Consider the following 20,902-nt stretch of genomic DNA (forward strand, 5'->3'; position numbering starts at 1 on the left):
TGCACATCAGAAAAGTAAGAACAAGGTTCAAGTCCCACTGAGGCATCACGAAAGGGACTGGAGGAAACATATGGGTGATGCCCTTTAAGAACCTATTTACAATGGGGGACTTGAACAAAGAGGGCTGATCAGGTAGCCTTAAGAAGGCGGAAATGGCAGAGAGGTAGCCCTTCTGAGTGCCCAGAGCAGAGCCCTGCTGGGGAAGAGAAAGAAGGAAGAGGAGAACCTCTGAAAGAGGGGCAGAAAGGGGATCCACAGCCTTTGCTGTGTACCATGCCACAAACTTGTTCCACCTACAGGCGTATACCGATTTTGTGGAGGGACGCCTGGCTGCCAGAATGACATTACAGACTTCAGGAGGCAAGTCAAATGGCCTCAACGGCTGCCGCTTAATCTCCACGCATGTAAGTGGAGACTGGACAGGTTCGGGTGGAGGACCGTCCCCTGCTGCTGCGACAGAAGGTCCTCCTGAAGAGGCAGACGAATCGGGGGATCGACAGACAGGCTGAGTAGCTCGGGATACCAGAACCTCCGTGCCCAGTCCGGAGCCACAAGGATGACTTGGGCCCAGTCACGCCTGATTTTCTTCAGCACTCTGGGCAGAAGTGGTATAGGCGGAAAGGCGTACAATAGACCGCAACTCCACTCGCGACGAAAAGCGTCTCCGAGCGAGTACCGCCTTGGAAATTCCAACGCGCAGAACTGATGACATTGCGCGTTATCTTCTGTGGCGAGTAGATCTAACCAAGGCTCTCCCCACTGCTGAAAGAGGCCTTGCGCCACATCCGAGTTCAGACGCCATTCATGATCCATCATGCATTGACGGCTGTGTTCGTCCGTCCTGGCGTTCAGGGAACCTGCCAGGTGTTGAACCACCAGGGTCACGCCTTGATGTTCCAGCCACTGCCAGAGGCGCAGAGCCCCCTGGCATAGGGTCCACAACCTCACCCCGCCCTGTTTGTTGCAGTACCACATGGCGGTGGTGTTGTCTGTGAACACCTGCACTACACTCCCCCGGACAGAGGGGAGGAATGCCTTCAGTGCAATTCGGATCGCCCGTAGCTCCAGAAGGTTGATATGGAGCTGGGACTCCGCCGGAGACCAGAGGTCTCTGATCTCCGCCTCTCCCATGTGACCTCCCCAACCCTGGAGGGACGCGTCCATCACAACTACGTGCTCCGGTTAGGGTAGGGAGGGGGATCTGCCGCTGACCCAATCGCGGTCCGTGAGCCACCACTGCAACTGTCTTGCAGTGCCCTCCGAGATCAAGAAATGGTCGGACAAGTTGCCCTGATGCTGGGCCCACTGAAACTTCAGGTCCCACTGCAGAGCCCGCATCCGCCACCTGGCGTGATGCACCAGAAGGAGGCAGGAGGCCATCAGCCCCAGAAGCCGCAGCGTCAACCTGACCGAGAATCGGGATAAAGGCTGAAAGATCGGAATCAGAGCCTGAATATCCCGAACCCGCTGTTCGGATGGATTAACCCAAAACTGTGCAGAGTCTAGAACCGCTCTGATGAAGAGGAGCTTCTGAGAGGGGCATAGGTGTGACTTCGGCACATTGATGGAGAACCCCAGCAGGTGCAGTGGACACCAAAACGGCGGGAGTGGCGATTTTGTGCAGAAGTGGCATTAGGCGGGGGAGGCTAAGCCCTTTCGAAGCTCAGATGGACGCTTCATTAGAGCGAGTGTTGGGATTGGGAGATGCCTATTCACATTGTGTAATGTGTACGCACCAAACCGGATGCAGGACAACTACCTCCGGACGCTCCTGCGGGAACACGTGCCGCAGGATGGTACCTCAATGATCCTGGGGGAGATTTTAACCTGGTATGGGATCCTAGAGTACATCACAGCGAGGCCTACTTGAATGGGGCGGGGGCCATGTCTTCGAATCTTCTGAAGCAGATTACAGATCTTGGCCTGCTGGACACATGGCGGTACCACTTGATGGAGGTGCGGGATTAATCGCATTATTCTGATGTCCACCGTTCATACTCGTGCATCGACTACCTGTTTGTATCTCATGACCTGATACGGGACACGCTGGCAGCATCTATGTCTGCTATATCGCTCTCAGACCATGTCCCTATTGAGCTACTCCTGCAGGACCCGGACGCTTGCCCCACCCGCGCACCAAGGTGGCGCTTGCCGCCGAGTGTCCTCCGGGACCCGGCTCATGTGGAAAGCATACGAGCTGCCATGGACTCTTACTTTGCAAGTAACAGTATCCGTAGATGCCTTTCCCCGTAGTGTGAGACGTATTCAAGGCCTCGATCAGTGGGCACATCACCTCCTTTCGATTGCGCGGGCGACTCGACTCCTTGAGGACAACCTCTCCGAGGATATAAAATCAGCAGAAAAACAGGACCAGGGGCAACCCTTGCTTGCATCCCGACGGCGGCTCGCGAACCTCCGGGGGCAACTCCGCATTTTGCGTACTAATAAGGCAGAAAGCTCCCTACTAGCGTTGAATCAGAGGTACTTCGAAGGGGCAGATAAGGTGGGCAGGCTGCTAGTGAGACGTCTGAGCGTGCGGGCGGCGAAGGCCCATATATCCAATATAAAGCTGCCGGATGGAACAGGAGCCTCCACAGAGCGGGCCAAGGTTGAGGCTTTTAGGGCCTATTATGCAGCCCTCTATATGGCGGATGAACCGTCACAGGACCTTTTAGCAGATGTGCTGAACCGATGCACCTGGACCCGGATACACCCATATCATGCCAGTTCCCTGGAAGGCCCTCTCACTGCAGAGGAGCTAACAGCAACTTTAAAGGATCTACCTCTTGGAAAGACGCCGGGCCCGGACGGCCTGCCCCTGTCCTTCTATCGCATGTTTCAAGCACAGCTCCCCTGGAAACGCCTTCCCATCCATACCAACGTCAGTGGCAGTTGACGTCTATCGCGGAAATCACGCCTCCGCAGTGGAAACGCTTATGGCAAGATATCCCCAAGGTATATCGCAGTATCCCGCAGCGAGAAAATGCATACAAAATCATGACACAATGGTAATATACGCCCACGCGATTGCACAAGATGTTTCCTGCCACGTCTCCCTTGTGCTGGAGGTGTTCCACTGCAACTGGAGAATTCATACACATTTGGTGGGCCTGCCCACTCCTGGCTCTGTTCTGGAAGTAGGTCCTGAGCCACATTAAAAGGGTGTTGGGGTTCCCCTTGTCTGAAGCCACAAGCACGATCCCTTTGGGTGTCAAACCTGCCAGCTTGAAGGCACTCACCCGCAACGATTGGATTTTAGCGCTTCACATGCTTGAGGCTGCTAAGCAGCTTATAGCGTTATACTGGTAGAAAGCGGAGACACCTCCAATTTCTGCTTGGTATGTGCGCTTATGGCATGTCATAACTATGGAACTGTTTACAGCGTGGCTGCAAGCGCATGACACTCTCTTTGAGGCTGTCTGGCAACCTCTGATTAAATACCTTTGCGCGATAGAGCATGCGCATTATATGCCCGCCAAGCTTAGAACGCTGCGACTCTTTTAAGATGCTATACTTCCACCTGATCCTGGCAGATTGCTCCCATAACCAGATTATATGGACGCCTAACCTCTCCCTATGGGCAATAGGAACTTCAATAGGATGCACGCTATAATCTCCATCCCTGCCCACACACACCACTTTTACTCTTACTGCAACTTGCCTGTCTTCTCTCCTATTCCCTCTTCCTTCGCTGTCTCTCTGTCTTTATTTGTCTTCCTTGGGCCTCTTGCCCGTGATCTCCAGTTACAGTTCAAGAGGTCTTGTACAATCACGCATCAAGTCGAGATAGCGCTATATAATGTGCCACGCGGCCGGCCAAACAGGGGTTGTAGGCGACGCACAAGTTACTTACCTTTGGTAACGATATATCTGTAAGAAACAGTAGTTAGTATTAGATTCCTTACCTTAGAATACCCCCAGGCGTCAGACTGGATCCGGAAACTTTGGCGTAGCAGTACCCTTGCGCGTCGGTAGGCGTCGTCTGCGGCTCCGCGTCCGTCGTCGGGATGACGTCGTCGGAGTACTTAGACGCCGCCCTCGCGCGCTGACGTCAGTTCTTGCACACAGCTTTCCGTGCCAGAAAACGCAGAGCCATGATAAAAACCAACACTGGTGCCATAAAAACTAGGGCCCTGAAAGGGAATGACCTTACCCCTAGATATCGGTTCTCAGAACGGGGAGGATGGGTGGGGTGGTAAGGAATCTAATACTAACTACTGTTTCTTACAGATATATCGTTACCGAAGGTAAGTAACTTGTGCATCTGAAAGAAACAGGTTAGTATTAGATTCCTCACCTTAGAATAGATACCCCAGCAATACCAACCCCGGGGGTGGGTCTGCGAACCAATAATCACACCAGAAAGTCCTGGACAATGGAACGGCCGAAAAAGCCATCTCTCCGGACTTGGCTGTCCAGGCAGTAGTGTCTTGCGAACGTGTGCAGCTAGGCCCAGGTAGCTGCCTGACAGATGTCCTGCAAGGGGACTCCCCGGCCCAGGGCAGTAGTAGCCGCCGTGGCCCGTGTGAAATGGGCACGAAGCCTCACAGGAGGCTCCTTTCGAGTCAAAGAGTAACAAGCCTTGATGCACAAGACGACCCATCGAGAAATGGTTTGTTTGTGCACCCCCCGTCCCTTCTTAGCGCCCACGTAACCAACACAGAGTTGGTCATCCACCCGGAACTGGCGTGTGCGATCCAGATAGAATGATAGCGCACGTTTTGGGTCCAGACGGTGGAGCCTCTTTTCCTCTTTCGAGGGATGCGGAGGCGGAAAGAAGGTGGGCAAAGTGATGGACTGCCCGATGTGGAAGGCTGTGACTACCTTGGGCAGGAAAGAGGGTCGCGTCCGCAACACAACTTTGTCCGGATGGATTGAAAGGAAAGGAGGCTTAGAGGAAAGGGCCTGGAGCTCACTCACTCTCCTGGCAGAGGTGATGGCAACCAGGAAAGCGGTCTTCAGAGTAAGGAGGCGAAGAGGACAGTTATATAGTGGCTCAAAGGGAGTGCACATCAGAAAAGTAAGAACAAGGTTCAAGTCCCACTGAGGCATCACGAAAGGGACTGGAGGAAACATATGGGTGATGCCCTTTAAGAACCTATTTACAATGGGGGACTTGAACAAAGAGGGCTGATCAGGTAGCCTTAAGAAGGCGGAAATGGCAGAGAGGTAGCCCTTCTGAGTGCCCAGAGCAGAGCCCTGCTGGGGAAGAGAAAGAAGGAAGAGGAGAACCTCTGAAAGAGGGGCAGAAAGGGGATCCACAGCCTTTGCTGTGTACCATGCCACAAACTTGTTCCACCTACAGGCGTATACCGATTTTGTGGAGGGACGCCTGGCTGCCAGAATGACATTACAGACTTCAGGAGGCAAGTCAAATGGCCTCAACGGCTGCCGCTTAATCTCCACGCATGTAAGTGGAGACTGGACAGGTTCGGGTGGAGGACCGTCCCCTGCTGCTGCGACAGAAGGTCCTCCTGAAGAGGCAGACGAATCGGGGGATCGACAGACAGGCTGAGTAGCTCGGGATACCAGAACCTCCGTGCCCAGTCCGGAGCCACAAGGATGACTTGGGCCCAGTCACGCCTGATTTTCTTCAGCACTCTGGGCAGAAGTGGTATAGGCGGAAAGGCGTACAATAGACCGCAACTCCACTCGCGACGAAAAGCGTCTCCGAGCGAGTACCGCCTTGGAAATTCCAACGCGCAGAACTGATGACATTGCGCGTTATCTTCTGTGGCGAGTAGATCTAACCAAGGCTCTCCCCACTGCTGAAAGAGGCCTTGCGCCACATCAGAGTTCAGACGCCATTCATGATCCATCATGCATTGACGGCTGTGTTCGTCCGTCCTGGCGTTCAGGGAACCTGCCAGGTGTTGAACCACCAGGGTCACGCCTTGATGTTCCAGCCACTGCCAGAGGCGCAGAGCCCCCTGGCATAGGGTCCACAACCTCACCCCGCCCTGTTTGTTGCAGTACCACATGGCGGTGGTGTTGTCTGTGAACACCTGCACTACACTCCCCCGGACAGAGGGGAGGAATGCCTTCAGTGCAATTCGGATCGCCCGTAGCTCCAGAAGGTTGATATGGAGCTGGGACTCCGCCGGAGACCAGAGGTCTCTGATCTCCGCCTCTCCCATGTGACCTCCCCAACCCTGGAGGGACGCGTCCATCACAACTACGTGCTCCGGTTAGGGTAGGGAGGGGGATCTGCCGCTGACCCAATCGCGGTCCGTGAGCCACCACTGCAACTGTCTTGCAGTGCCCTCCGAGATCAAGAAATGGTCGGACAAGTTGCCCTGATGCTGGGCCCACTGAAACTTCAGGTCCCACTGCAGAGCCCGCATCCGCCACCTGGCGTGATGCACCAGAAGGAGGCAGGAGGCCATCAGCCCCAGAAGCCGCAGCGTCAACCTGACCGAGAATCGGGATAAAGGCTGAAAGATCGGAATCAGAGCCTGAATATCCCGAACCCGCTGTTCGGATGGATTAACCCAAAACTGTGCAGAGTCTAGAACCGCTCTGATGAAGAGGAGCTTCTGAGAGGGGCATAGGTGTGACTTCGGCACATTGATGGAGAACCCCAGCAGGTGCAGGAGGTCGGCCGTAGTCTGGAGGTGGCTGACGACTGTCTGGGGCGAGCCCGCCTTCAATAACCAGTCGTCGAGGGAGGTGAAGACTGAAACCCCTAACCTGCGCATATGAGCTGCGACCACCGCCATCACTTTCGTGAACACCCGTGGGGCGCTGGTAAGGCCGAAGGGGAGCACAGTAAACTGAAGGTGCTCGTGGCCTACCGTGAACCGCAGGTAGCGCCGGTAGGCCGGCAGGACGGGGATGTGGAAATAAGCGTCCTGCAAGTCCAACGCTACCATCCAGTCTCCTGGGTCCAGGGCAGCTAAGAACTGAGTCAGTGTCAGCATCTTGAACCTCTCCTTCCGGAAGAAGCCGTTGATGTTCCACAGGTCCAAGATAGGGCGTAGGCCCCCTTTGCCCTTCTTGGGAACCAGAATGTAGTGGGAGTAACAACCACACCCTACTTCTGGCCCAGGAACGCGCTCGATGGCCCCCTTGGCCAAGAGGGCCGCAACTTCCTCTCGCAGAAGATTCAAGTGATCCCCCTGTCACGCCGTGGTACTGCGGTGGCATGGCTGGAGGGGTCGCCTCGAAGGGGAGGGAGTAGCCCCTTCGGACGATTTGCAGCACCCACCTGTCCGATGTGATGTAGCGCCAGTGGAGGAGGTGATTGCGAACCCTGCCCCCCGCTGGCGTCTCGTGGGCCTGAAAGCTCGGACTAGGAGGGCTTTGAGGCAGATGCTGCGGGGGTGGATGTGGACTGGCCGCACCGTTGTCCCGGGGCACCGCCACGGCGGTTACCACGTCCGCCACCACGCTGGATGTTAGTCTGCGGCCCGTGGCTGGCAGGACGTGTAGGGTCACCCATTCCTTGGCCACGAAAGGGACGAAAGGCAGCAGATTGCTGGCTCGGGCCGACAGGCCCAAGGACTTGGCTGTAGCCCTGGAGTCCTTAAAGCGCTCAAGCGCACTGTCTGCCTTGTCGCCAAAGAGGCGACGGCCATCAAACGGTATGTCCATAAGGGTGTTTTGGACATCAGCTGAAAAGTTGGCGCACCTCAGCCAGGCGTGGCGACGAATAGCCACCGTCGTTGCCATCGCTCTACCTAGCCGTGGTATCCAGTCCACATCTGATGGAGTACCGTGCCGCATCTCAACCCTCCGCAAGAGCTTGGGCGAGTTTAGTCCGGGCCTCCTCGGACATTGTGGCAGCAAGTCTGCGACCGTGTCCCACAGAGAGTGGGTATAACGGCCCAAGAGGCACGCGGTGTTAACTGACCGCAATCCCAAACTCAGGGAGGAGAACATCTTTTTGCCATATTGCTCGTACCTCGTGGATTCCCGATCGGGGGAAGCCGTCGGGAATGCGGTTTGGGAGTTAGAGGCCTGGATAACCAGGCTCTCGGGGGTGGGGTGGGTGGACAGGAAGCAAGGGTCACCCGGAGCCGGGCGGTGGCGCCTGGCCACGTTCCTATCTACAGGGGGACCTGTAGCGGGCCTGGACCAGGTGCCCAGAAGAATGTCAGACAAGGCCTCATTAAACGGCAACAGAGGCTCCGAAGAGCTTGCCTGCGGTTTAAGGACCTCAGTGAGGAGGTTAGTCCTCACGGCCGCGACGGGGAACTCAAGGGCCAACGCCCTGGCCACCCGCGTCAACACCACACTATAGGCTGCCCCCTCCTCCGTAGCCACGGTAGGAGGTGAGACAAAACTAGTGTCTGGCGAGGTGTCCAGACCACTGGCGTCCCCTAGCTCGCCTTTCCAGTCCTGATAAGACAGACACTCACGTGCCAGAGGGTCCTCAGACCCCTCCCAATCCGCCTCGCCCCCGTCTCCTGGTATTCAGGGTCAAAAGATGGGGCCGGATCATAGAAGTAAAAATCTCCCATCGGCGTCGAAAGCGGCGTTGATCGACGCCGTTCCCGGACCGAGGGAGGGACTGGGGCCGGGTCGACCGTGGTCGGCGCCGGGGGCGACACGCTAGCAGCCGGCGCGGTCGTAAGGTCGACCGGCGACGACCCAGATCCGGGCCTGGATCCAGTGGAGTCCTGCGCCGACGGGCCTGAAGTCGCCGACGGCGCCGGGCCGAAGCACCCGACGGCGCCGGGCCCGAAGCACCCGGCCCGCTTGGGCTCCCAGCCGGTGCCACTGGGCCCGAAGGTGCTGCGGAACCCGACGGAGGAGTGAGCGACCTCATGGCTGAGAGGAAGGCGTCAATCTCCTCCGGCATCGCGTTCTGCCCAGTGACCGGCGGGTATGGAGCAGGCCGCAACGCCTGCGGCTCCGACGGAGCCGCGTGGGCGGTGTCACCCAGCCGCGTTGCGCGAGCGTCGAGGGGCGTCGGAAGAGCGATGTCGCTTCTTCGACTTCTTGTGCCTCTTACCTGAGGACTTGGAGCTCGAGGAGTGGTGTCAATCCTCCGAGCCATGATCACTCCGGCCCCGCGACCGGTCCCTTGACCTCCTCCCGGACCGGGACCTCGAACGGCGCGGGCCGACTGCCGGAGCTCGAGGCGCTTGCGGGACCGCTCCCGCCTAGTCTTCGACGTCAAGGCCCGGCAGTCGGGGCACGACTTGTCATCATGGTCGGGCCCCAGGCAATGAAGACACCGGCGATAGGGGTCGGTAACCGACATCAGTCGGTTGCAGTCGACGCAGGGTTTAAACCCGGGCTTCCCTACCGGTACCGTCGGAGTCGTTCGACTTCGAAAAAGAAGATCAAAAAGATCAAAAAGTTTAGTCGAAAAATGACTAACGGGTACCACTGTTCCCGGATCGGCGCTTGCTGGCGTGGAAAAAATAGGAACTGACGTCAGCGCGCGAGGGCGGCGTCTAAGGACTCCGACGACGTCATCCTGGCGCCAACGACGGACGCGGAGCCACAGATGAGGCCTACCGACGCGCAAGGGTACTGCTACGCAAAAGTTTCCGGATCCAGTCTGACGCCTGGGGGTATTCTAAGGTAAGGAATCTTAATACTAACCTGTTTCTTTCAGATATGCTGTGTTCATATTAGCCCCTTGTGTTGCCTCTCTGTGTCCATAGAAATGCCTGCAAATGCGGCCGGCCCTATATAGGGTTGTAGGCTTAACGCTATGCACATCTAAACCTGTACTCTGTTTTCTTTCTTATAAGTTGAAAATAAAACAGAATTTCAACAACAACAAAAAAAGACATGGACAAATGTATTGCCAATTAATTGGATTACAAGATCACCAAGGATCGTCATGCTTCTCTACCCTGGGGACAGCGTTGAAAAAAATCACACTAAACATATTAGACAAAGTGGGACTTCTGGTCACCCATTCTTCTAGACTTATTGTGGCTTTCGATAAAATTGACATTTCAGGCTAATTCCTACTAAGGAACATCACAACTGGATTTTGAGATTTAATATGGAGGTGATTTTTCTTCTTCCTCATCAACAGTCATTAAGTTGAGAAAACTACACATCAGGGAAAACAGCAATGCTATGTGCTGTACCTCGGAGATCTAAACTTGCACCTGCTTTGTTCAACCTGTAAACGGAACCCCTAGCCTGATGTTTGAAAACACAGGTGTTTCCATACACCAGGAGGCCAATGACACGCAATTGAAAACGTCTTCACTCTATGTGTTTGCCTTTAAAAACTCCAGAACTGGATGTCTGAGAATGTGCTCAACCTCAAGAAAAAGCCGGATCCCTCCTCCTTACACCCTCTTTCTGGGGCAAATGTAGTTTATGACTGCTGGAGTAGCTGACTAGATTACTTCGCTTCTATTGTAAAATACTTTGGATTCTCCTTAGACTCACTCACTTACAGGCTGTGCATGTACACTTCTACATTAATTCCCTCAAAAACATAAAGCATCTACTTTCTAGGATTATCTGAAACTGCAGTGAATACCCTCTCTTTCTCTAGACTGGATTTCAGTAAAGGTATTGTAGCAGGTGCTCTATAGTCAACTTTTACATCAATGTAAGCATTTCTCCACCCAGCCTTATCGCTACCACTAGAAAATTCAACCACATTTCCCCAATCATATTTCTCTCAAGCGTTGCAACCTCTACCTACTGCTAATAAATACCTGGATCAAGTTTAAACCATGATGTTCCATATTAGAGAGAGACTGAGAGACCTCAGAATCTGAAACTCCCTAAAACTGGAGGTAGCAAATTTCACAATTTCCCTCTCCTACAGACAAACATTCACAAGGGCATCAGAATCAAGCCAATTCCTTGCACCAAACACGTAAAAACGTATATTTCCTTCCTGTTCTTGAACTAACGCCATGACAACTTTACCAGAAACACCAGACTGATAATTGCATATTTTCAAATTGTGAATGCTTTTTCTCATGTCCCAAGTAACCAGCTGTTTCAGTTTTCCAGAGAGATTTTTTTATGCAATTCACTTCATTGAAAAAATGGAGGATGTAGTCTACATATAGTCCCTGAATACCTATGCGGTGCATAAGTACTATTGTTAAATAATTCAAACTGCTAAGTTTTGGATCGTAACTGTTGCCCCATTTGATAAATTGACACAAGTATATATACACTTTAGCTTAATCTGGGAAATTCTTGTGTGGATTGGTCAAGAGTGTAAACGTTGTGTAGGCGCATCCAGTGAAAGCTGAAGCCCCATTCTAATTCTCATATAGAACCTTTGGGAGGTAAAAACAAAATAAAATGGATGGATCAATTACATGCATATCTAAACCTGAAGTTGAAGAGTTGTTGAAGACTGAAATTAGGTGCACATTTCAAAAGCATACACGAGCAAAAAAGGCACAGTAAGTGTTGCGGAGAAACTTAAAATATAATTATCTAATTAGGTCTTACTTTCCTAACAGTGTTAGGTGCCTGGTTTGAAGATACCTATTTTGTGCTTCAAGAACTTACGGTGGCCCTACATCCGACTCACAGCTTACCACTGACTGGCTTGATTGTCACTTTCATTTGATTGCTTATTATTCTATGGCTTTACTTGTTCATCTTGTGTTTTTCTCTCCCCCTAGCATAGCATCTTTAACATCCTTTTGTTTGACTGACTTGTATCCTCCCACTACCCACTTTTAGGGATCTACTTTTTAGGTTGAGCCTGGGCAGCGCATGTGCTGCTCTGCGAGGCATACTGTATTTAGGTATGGAATAGAAGCTCCGCCCATTTCCCGCCCATCTTTTCAAATGGCGCCTGCTCCTATCCTTTCGAAATCTTTGCTTTTCGTTCATGAATAGGCTTAGTAGTCCCTCCTTGGTACCGCCATGTCTGCATTTGTAACTCCCTCTAAGGACTGGACTTTTTACATGTGTTGTTACACAGTCTGCTTTATGTTGTCGGAGAGCACTATTTTCTTTAATGGTCTTCCCCTATTCCACCCACGACGTTGCAGCACACCGTCCGCTTTTATATTATTAGTAATGTATTTATTTAATTTACAGTGCAAGCCACTTTAACTGTAGCGGGCATGTTTATTTAATTTACGGCGCGGTCCGCTCTCACTTTAGCATGCGCACTTATTTATTTATTTGATTTACAGTGCAGTCTGCTTTCACTATAGCGGCCGAACTACAGAACCTTTCTTTAATTATTTATTTTTACCTTTTGGGTGAAAGCGCCCCATACCACACTTTCACTTTGTTTGCTGTGCCCCTTTCTATAGACGCTGCTAACTATAACCGGAATACGGTGAGCAGTATCTAAAGAAAGGGGCGTGGCCACCATTAAAGTGGTCTCGCATTTGCGACAGTTTGAGCTATTAGCATTAGTAATGACAATGCCTTTTATATATGTATATGTATGCACACTCAAAGTAGGCTGCACCCCTGGTTTCAGAGGGTGAAGACATGTCAATCTTCATTTTGTACTAAATTTGCAATTAGAATTGGTGAATAGCTAAAAGCAATAGATTGCAAACTAAATGTAAGAGAACATTTACAAGTGTGGTTTTACTCATGTCTAAATTTACCTTTGTGACTAGACCCCTGAGATTCTACAAGTCAAGAGACTCATGAATAATGCATCTGATAAAGCATACCTAATGGGAGAATACTGGTGGAATAAGATGTCCTAGGATAGACGTAATTTGTGTACGTGTGTGATTTTGTTTGTTGTAGTTTTATATATCATAAACTTGACCCGAAGGTACAGGAGCTCTTTACATGAGCACCAGTTACACTACACAAGGTCACATTCATTTTGTTTTCGGCACGGGGAGATTAAGTGATTTGCCCAGAAACACAGGATATTGGGCATGATGCCGAGACTCTAACCTGGTTCCCCAGTTCCACAGCAGCTTCAGCCATAACGCCACATCCTCTCCCCCTATGCGTTGGTGCAGGAAATGTAATATTCAGTCATGGAACCGTTCTAATTTCCCCTGATTTGACCTAACTGCATTAGGTTGTCACAAAAGCAAATGCAGCAAGCTGTGAAAAAAATAGTTGTTTCTTTAGGCAAGGGTGCACATATGGTGAAGAGAGCTCCACTGCTTGGAATTTGAAGTATGTTGGTACACTTCTCAGTGATGTGGCACCTGCCCAGCAAATCTGCAGTGCTGGGAGGGGTGTTGCCGCAGAGGCAGCTCCACATCATGGAAATCATCGCCAGACATATAGAGATCTCTAAATACCAATTGCCCATTCTGGTTGATGACCTGTCCATAGTGCAGCTGCAAAATGTCAATTTGGAGTTAAAAAATTTAATGTTTGAGGGTTTCTTCTACAAAGTATTTATCTGGGGATGTTTTTCGAATAGACCAATGTCCTTCTCTCTTTAATGGTTATGTCCTTCCCTCTTTTTAGGTCGAGCCTAAGGCATTGCTTTAGCAATACTTGTTGGCAAGATTATAGTAGGTGACCTAAAAAGTCTACCCAAACTGCGGATCGGACACAGTGCATGTGAGCACAACCACGCGCATTTCGTGCGCGCGCCGCGGTCCCCTCTGCTGCCACTGCAGCTCACTAGGCTGCACACCCCCTCACCCGCCAATGTCCCTCCCACACTTCCTTTGATCTCCGCCGCGAGTTCTCACAGGCTAATGGCCCTCCCCCAGCAGAGAGCGCGTATCGCTTGTTATTTTGTTACTAGTTATTTATTGTTTCCCTCCGTTTGCGGCCCTTCCCGGTTTTCACCCCATCCCTCCATCTGCATCACCTTTAACCCTTGTTGCACCATACACCCTCCAAATTCACCCCCTTCTCCACTGTTTTACCCCCCCCCCCTTTATTTTCAGCTCCTCCCGTGGTTTTGGACTTGATGCTTTCGTCCGCACGTTTCTGGCCCCTCCCTGTGCTCTCCAGCTGGGCGTTCTCAGCCCTCCCGAATCTGGAAGTATCTGCACCAGCAGCTGCTCCGCTGACTTCACTCCTAATTGAGTTACAGCCATGTATGTGCGCCCCCTTCCCCTTGGGAGCCACTGACAGCAGTTCCAGGAATGCAGGGACCTCCCAATCGGAAGGCTCCCTGAGGCCCGCCACTGCGAGTGAAATCGACCCCTCATATTTACTGGGCAGCACTGCCCCCTCGCCGATGCCACATGCCCGTCACCGGTACCAACTAGCCCCATTACGTCACGTGCCAACCAGACAAGTGTTCCACTGCTAACTTGGGTCTCCTCCCTTCCTCATCCTCGAGCCCGGGAGACACATCTGCCCCTTCTTCGTGCATTCACCTCAAAGCCCTCCCGCGCATTCTCGTGCCAGGTAGTTCGCGGCCCCCGCCCCTGCCAGGCATGGCTGTCCCCTTGTATCAGGACACTGCCCCACCCATGTCAAAACAGTTCCCCTCCCTGGAGAGTGGCTGGGCACCGCCCCTCTTACTTTCAGTTTAGGGGAGGGCGAGATTGCGTGCCAGATTAAGCACAAGATGTTGTGTTGCTGATAATGTCCCCCTCGCCGCTCAACCCCTGCACTTGGCTTCGCTTCCTCTCGCTTCTGCGTGTCTGAGAACAATATGGGTTTATGTTTTCCTGAGTATTAGACCTCAGGCTGGCGGGCTGTGTTCCCCGGCACTCTCCAACTCACGTGAGTGCTCATTCACAGCGCTCACTCCATTGTCTTGGGTTGGCAGGGCGCCGTCAGCCCTCATAACTGGGGGCACCCAGGCCGCCATCTTCCTAAAGCGCAACAGCTCCTATTTACTTCTACGTTAAGTGTTTCTTCACTGCACGAAAGACTGTGCGCGCGCAGCACTCATCTGTGATCTGCCCTAATGCATACAAGGATTTAGACCACAAAAAACATAGTGCTCAGAGTATGCAAGACTTAATGGACATTCACTTGTGTGCAAGGGCCGGAAAGCGTGGCCTGAAGTCATACCCTTTGCCACTGCACACAGGCAGAATCACGCGCTGAATGTCTACCGTGACTACGCCAGGCACATTTTAGTACCACGGGAGAGGCAGTATGTACCGGTGTGTGTCACAGAATGCAAAGGGTCCAGTTAGTGTAGTGCTTAATGTTGATGCTAGCCAGCTTCTAAGTGCTCAAATGACGGTAGAGGATGTGTCCAGAACGACACACTTAGCACTTCAGTAACAGGCAGTGCTTTGCTGTAGTATACAAGCATTGTCCTTGCGGGAACCCCGAAACATCACGAGATTTGGGGCTGCTTAATTTGAGAGTCGTAACAATATTCTCATCTAGGATGAATGTCACAAGGTTTCTTTACCGAGCAGGAGGAGAGCATGTCACTGTGTTACTACTTCAAATTACCTATAGTGTAAGGACATTTGAATCAGGATTTCAGTTATAGCTTTCAGTGCTTTTGTTCCAATCATTCCAGATCGCTACGACTAATGTCATTACCAGTGCAACCGCTACTGCTTTCATTACTACTCCCACTACTGCCAGGAGTACAGCCCCTTGCACTAATATCGCTAGTACAACCTTTGGTTCTATCATGACAACTACTGCTACTCCCACTACTACTGTCAACTTCACCTACTAAACCTACTACTGTTGTTACTACTGCCAATGATACTAATACCAGCGCTACACATGCTACTGCTACTATAGTTACACCTGCGACTATAGTTACTACAACTGTTACTACTACCACTGCCGAAATAATACTAGTTCTTTACCTACTACTTACTAACACTACTACTGCTATTACCACTACTGCTACAGCTAATACTACTACTAGTAACATCGGATTATACCCGATGTGCACCTTTCCTTCAGGAATAGTTGACAGACAGTATAAATGTTGTCGTGTCACCCACACCATCCCCAGGGTCAACCTGCGTGACGGATGCAGGGGGCTGTTCTACAGGTGCACACCCGGGGGTGCGATACGCAAGAGCCGCTTTGATGATGCCTTTCCCGCACCCGCTAAATGTGCCAGATGCTTTCATCTGTGTTCCCTTAAAATCACTTTCATGTGGCTGGCATCAGATGGGGCACACACAACAACGGAGTTATTAGGAGGGAGATAACGCTTGTCTGTTCAGAAGGTACAGAGCCAACGTTGGTCTCAGCAGCGACAGGTGTGTGGCATATACTGCAGAGGGCAGGAAAGCACTGGGCATTACTGAACTGAACATAGCATGTGGCCACTAGCTGAAGGCATGGTGCCAACGGTGTCAGCACTGTTCTTTAGTGTATGACTATTACGAAACTCATTCAGAGGCCTAGATCTTCATGTGAGGGCGCACGCAGGAGCAGTACCAAGCAGGTGTAAGTTCCAGCAGTGTTGTAGTGTCTGGTCTGTGTCATCCAGAGCACCAGCACACACTACATGCTAACTGGAGAGCGTGCACACCTACACTGTCAGTGGTTGTGCTCATGCAGACTTTTGTGCTAGAAGTGTGGGATGTAGGGCCTGTTCAAAGCACAGCATCCGTGTGTGAGAAACAACAGATCTCATCTCTGTGCATGTTCACTGTGTATGACGTACGTTGTAGGTGGCGCAGCGGTGCCTGTGAAATTCAGCCCCCCAACGGTAGATGCTGATGTTTATGGACATAGACATCAGAGCTGGCATTACCAAGACAGGTGTCATCATCGCGTAGTGCGCATCATTGTTTCAGAGCCCGTTAAGTGCGCGTGGGCAAGTTGCGTGTGTGTGTCCGTGTGTGTGTAAGCATGAGTCAGCATGTGTGAAAGGTGTGGTGTGGGTGTGTGCCAGCCTGCTGCATTGTGTGTCTCTCTGCCTCGGCAGGACTCCGGCTCTACCTGGGTCCAGGCGAGGAATGCGCTCTCCTCCCAAATACGCAGGCAGCCTCCTCCGTCACACCCTCACACTCCCTCTTCCTGCAGCCTCTCCCTCCCCAGGGACAGGGGCCCTCCCCTGGCCCATCCCCAGTTCGCCCCACATCCCCACTCAGCCTCCCCCCTCATTGCTCCCCACCCTCTCCCTCCCCAGGGACACCGGCCCTTCCCAGGCACGCCCCAATCCGTCCATCACTGCTTGGCAGCGCCTACCTTGGCACCTCAGGCGCTGGAGGTGGGGGTGCTACGTCTACCCTGGCCCCCAAGGCGCTGGAGGTGGGAGTGCTGCAATATCACCATCTATACATTCCATCTTGCATTTTAACATCCTTTTTTCGTATTTTTATTCATCCATTTACACCCCTTTACGTTAACATAGCCTTAGTTTAACTGTATAGTTGCTATAGAAGCTTATAGTATGAACTTTTTTCTTTAAATTATCACTGCACTTACAAAACATAACTGAAAAACATTGCCATTTACGTCAATAGCTCCAACTCCAACTCCAACAAATGCGAGACCTATTGCATTGCAAATGCTTGTTAGTTCTTACTACTTTCCTCACGCTTGTCCAGAACGTGTTTATTGGGAAACCAGATCCAAGGCATACAGTTTTTTTTACATAGAGATGTTTCATACAATACATCATACATCTAGTAGTTACATTTGGCAAAACGGTGTGCTTTACCACTTCTGCCACAGACACTGTGAGGTACACAGTACATATGTCTCATACAAGGGTGAGTAAGTGATACATTGCCCCACACCGATGCCCATGAAGAACATGTAAATAAATATAAAGTCAATTTATATTAATTAATGTTGTGCCTTTGCTTCATATTTTGACGAGAAAAAATGAGGTATGAAATAGCCATCTTTCTGAATATACCTTTCAACGTATCCCAAATTCAGGCAAATCATTAACTGATAAACAGTCCTGTGTGTTATATGTAATCTGTAAGTACTCAAAGAGTATAGTCATGAATAATACGGCCTAAGGCATTATAATTTTTCTTTCTTTTATTTAATGCTCTACTTGTGCAATGTTCAGTAATATCCGCCTCATGAACGTAGAAAATCGCAAATGCACTCTTTTGGCAGTCATTTACTTAAAGCAAAGAAACTTGCATGGAGTACATATTCCTAGGAAACAAAATGTTTCCTTCATGAGAAGAAATTCTCTTCTGTGTGGAGAACAATAAATACAATTCTACATATTTAAGTCAGTAAGAGTAATTCACATCAACACCATCAGCAAACGTATAGAAGAGCTTCAGAATATGAAAACAGTGATTTGTCTAATCACCTCAAAGGATGTGGCAGGCTTAGTTGTACACTCCCTTGAACTGAGTGAGCTACTCAGAGAATAGAACACCAACATGGAACTGATCTTCTTTGGAGATAGAAAGCTCCAGGAGTATTATTATATGTAGAGTATAAGTTTTCTACCTGAGCTCCAGTGCATTCTTCAGTTTGTCCTGTGCCCCTAAAACATTTAGTATTACGCATGGCAATTAACCCATTTGAACTAAGGGTAAAGTCCCTTACACCGTCAAGCACACTTACAGTTCATCTAGCCTTACCAAAGATTGCGTTCATCTTGGCAGCTCGTCAGTGTCACCACTTATTGTCACTCTGCGGAAGTGGATTCTGGAGCGTATCCCTCTCTAAATATATGCTCATCAACCTCTCAAGTCTCTGTAACAAAAGAAAAGGCAGTATTATTTAAAGGCCTTTGATGTGATGTGGCTTCGTCAAAAAATGAGAAATGGCTTCCAGGAAATCTCAGGGTAGGAAACAACTACCTCGAGAGACGTGACATGCAAACAACACAGAATTAAACACACTCATGTTAGCTCAGCTGATATAGGACGGTGGCTCCACAAAGAGAACCCTATTTCTCCAAAAATCTTTCAAGGACCAGGCAGATGTCCCACAATCCAATGTTCTCACACTTCTCCTGATCGTATAAACAGTGTGCGTGGGGGGGGGGGCTGTTTTGTGGGGCAGAAATGGGCCAAAGCTTTGACAGTGTCAAGATCAAATGGCCACTACACTTACTTCACAGTCACAGTACTGAACCGTTCTTGTCCATTGTAATGGCACCTCACATGTGAGGTACTATTTTTACGGTTTAATGAGTAGTAGCACTAGCTGGGGGGACTTCAGCTTTTACCCACAAACTCCAGAACTTTTCGTCATATGAGGGAATTCAATTTTTCAACGTAAGTTTGGAGTTTGTAGACCACTCCATGCGTGCTGCACCAATGGTTTGCACTAACTAGGACTCGCATGGGTATGTCGTTTTCAGAGATGTCTGGGGTTGGCGGGTTTCCTTGGATGCTGGCTGAACCAGAAACCAAATAGCTACAATTTTTCAAAAATCAACCTACTACAATTTTATTTTGCTTTCTACATTTTTGGGTTTTTCCTTTCCAAGGTGAGTTTTGTGAGATATTGTTTTAATCTAGAAAAGTGTGTGAATACATAATAGTGTGACAAAATTCATCCTAAGAGAAAATAAAATTTAGAAGACGGGGAAAGAATGATTGCCCCCAAAGATAATACCTCAACAGGTGACCCTGGGACAGAACCAAGAATGATAATCCTATCAATATAAGTAATATCCAAAGTTCTAACAGTATGAACAGGCACACCATAGTAAGTAAACAGACCGCTATTTCAATCCAGACTGGTAACCTCTATTCAACATAACCTCAAAATAATCTCGGAATGCAGCTTGAATATAACTACCTCTCACCAATCAGCACTAAAAGTATCTGCCACGACTCTGCATCCAGAGACCCGCAACCTACCTAATGACAATTCCACACTGCTATAATTCTTCTTTTTTTTTATTTCAAATCGTTTTTATTGAAGTAAGAAAACAAAGCAAAAGACATTACATTAAATCTTCCATCAAAAGTGAATTACTACAGATGTTGTCAGACTAATACAGAAACTACAAATGATAAAAAATAAAGAGAAGAATCACTCTTGCTTGTCACGTGGTTATTGATCAAGTTGTGAAACACTTGACGTGCGGATGAATGGGAATAGCTCTGACATATTAACTAGGATCACACCCATATAACCATGATACTATTACAAGGTCGTATTGTCTCAAGGCGGCTCAAAATGGAGGGATGAACCGTCTAGTGACTTCCATAATTTCTTATTGGATGGGCACCACGTAGAGGACTGTAACGCCTGATTCGTGGCCCCTCTCAGGAAAGACAGCCATTCCTGCCAAATTTTAAAATTTACTTCCTTAAAACATTTCCACTTGCATAAAACAACCTTACATGCCAATGTCAACATTAAATCCAAAAGCTGGCGATCATGCTCATTCGCCAATCGCGGTTTCAACCCCCCTAGAATGACATATACAAATTCCTTCATTGGCTTTATCTTAAACACGTGATGAATGCATATAAATATTTTTTCCCAATATTCTCTCAGCAGGGGACAGTTGAATAACATGTGAGGAAGATCACCAGTCCCTGATTGGCAATTCCAGCACTCCGGGGAGTCACGTAATTTACATTTAAATAGCTTTTCCGGAGTCCAGAACGACCTATTTATGAGCATATACTTCGTCTGGGACAGGATGGGTGATACTTTGTGGGCAAGTGCTGATTTATGAATCAATTCCCAATCCCACTCTATCCCTGTGGAGTTAGGTTCCGCTTCCCATTTCGCTTCCACTGTTTTGTGAGATTTGCTGGGCAGCGGTAACAACAATTTATACACCTTGGAAACGAAGTGACCTGAGTGCATAATGCGTGGGAGATGTGTTATCAGCCACGGAGTGTAGGGTGTGAAGTTACGGCTGGTTAATGTCGCCTTGATTTTTAGAAAATGATAGAAGTCTATCGGGGCTAGGTCAAACTTCGTCTGTAGGCTTGAGAACGGGATTGGTTCGCTGTTGTCATACAAGTCTCCGGCCAGGTTAATACCTTTTTCGGACCATGACTCCCAGAAGAGTTCCACACCCGTGTGTTTAAGGTAGGGGTTTCTCCATAATGACATGCATGATGATTTAGAGAATGTCAATTTGGTTTTATGCGTTTGGTCAAGTCTAAGTAGGGCCCTTCTGGTATTCAACAATATGTATCTGGAGTGAGGTAGG

The 20,902-nt window shown here is 49.9% G+C and overlaps 1 protein-coding gene across 3 annotated transcripts in view; it reads right to left on the bottom strand.

Annotated features, from left to right (window-relative positions):
• Positions 1-20,902, bottom strand: part of KANK1 (KN motif and ankyrin repeat domains 1) — an 835,542-nt gene that overhangs the window by 430,883 nt on the left and 383,757 nt on the right. For 2 of the 3 annotated variants that reach the window (XM_078675725.1, XM_078675727.1), the window contains one exon: positions 18,354-18,468. The exons of the other annotated variant lie outside the window; for it this stretch is intronic. The gene's annotated coding sequence lies outside the window, so the exon portion shown is untranslated. The remainder of the gene's footprint in view (positions 1-18,353; positions 18,469-20,902) is intronic. 3 annotated transcript variants of the gene reach the window in all.

Source organism: Lissotriton helveticus, chromosome 2_1 (genome assembly GCF_964261635.1).
Source record: "Lissotriton helveticus chromosome 2_1, aLisHel1.1, whole genome shotgun sequence".
Classification (NCBI taxonomy): Eukaryota; Metazoa; Chordata; class Amphibia; order Caudata; family Salamandridae; genus Lissotriton; species Lissotriton helveticus.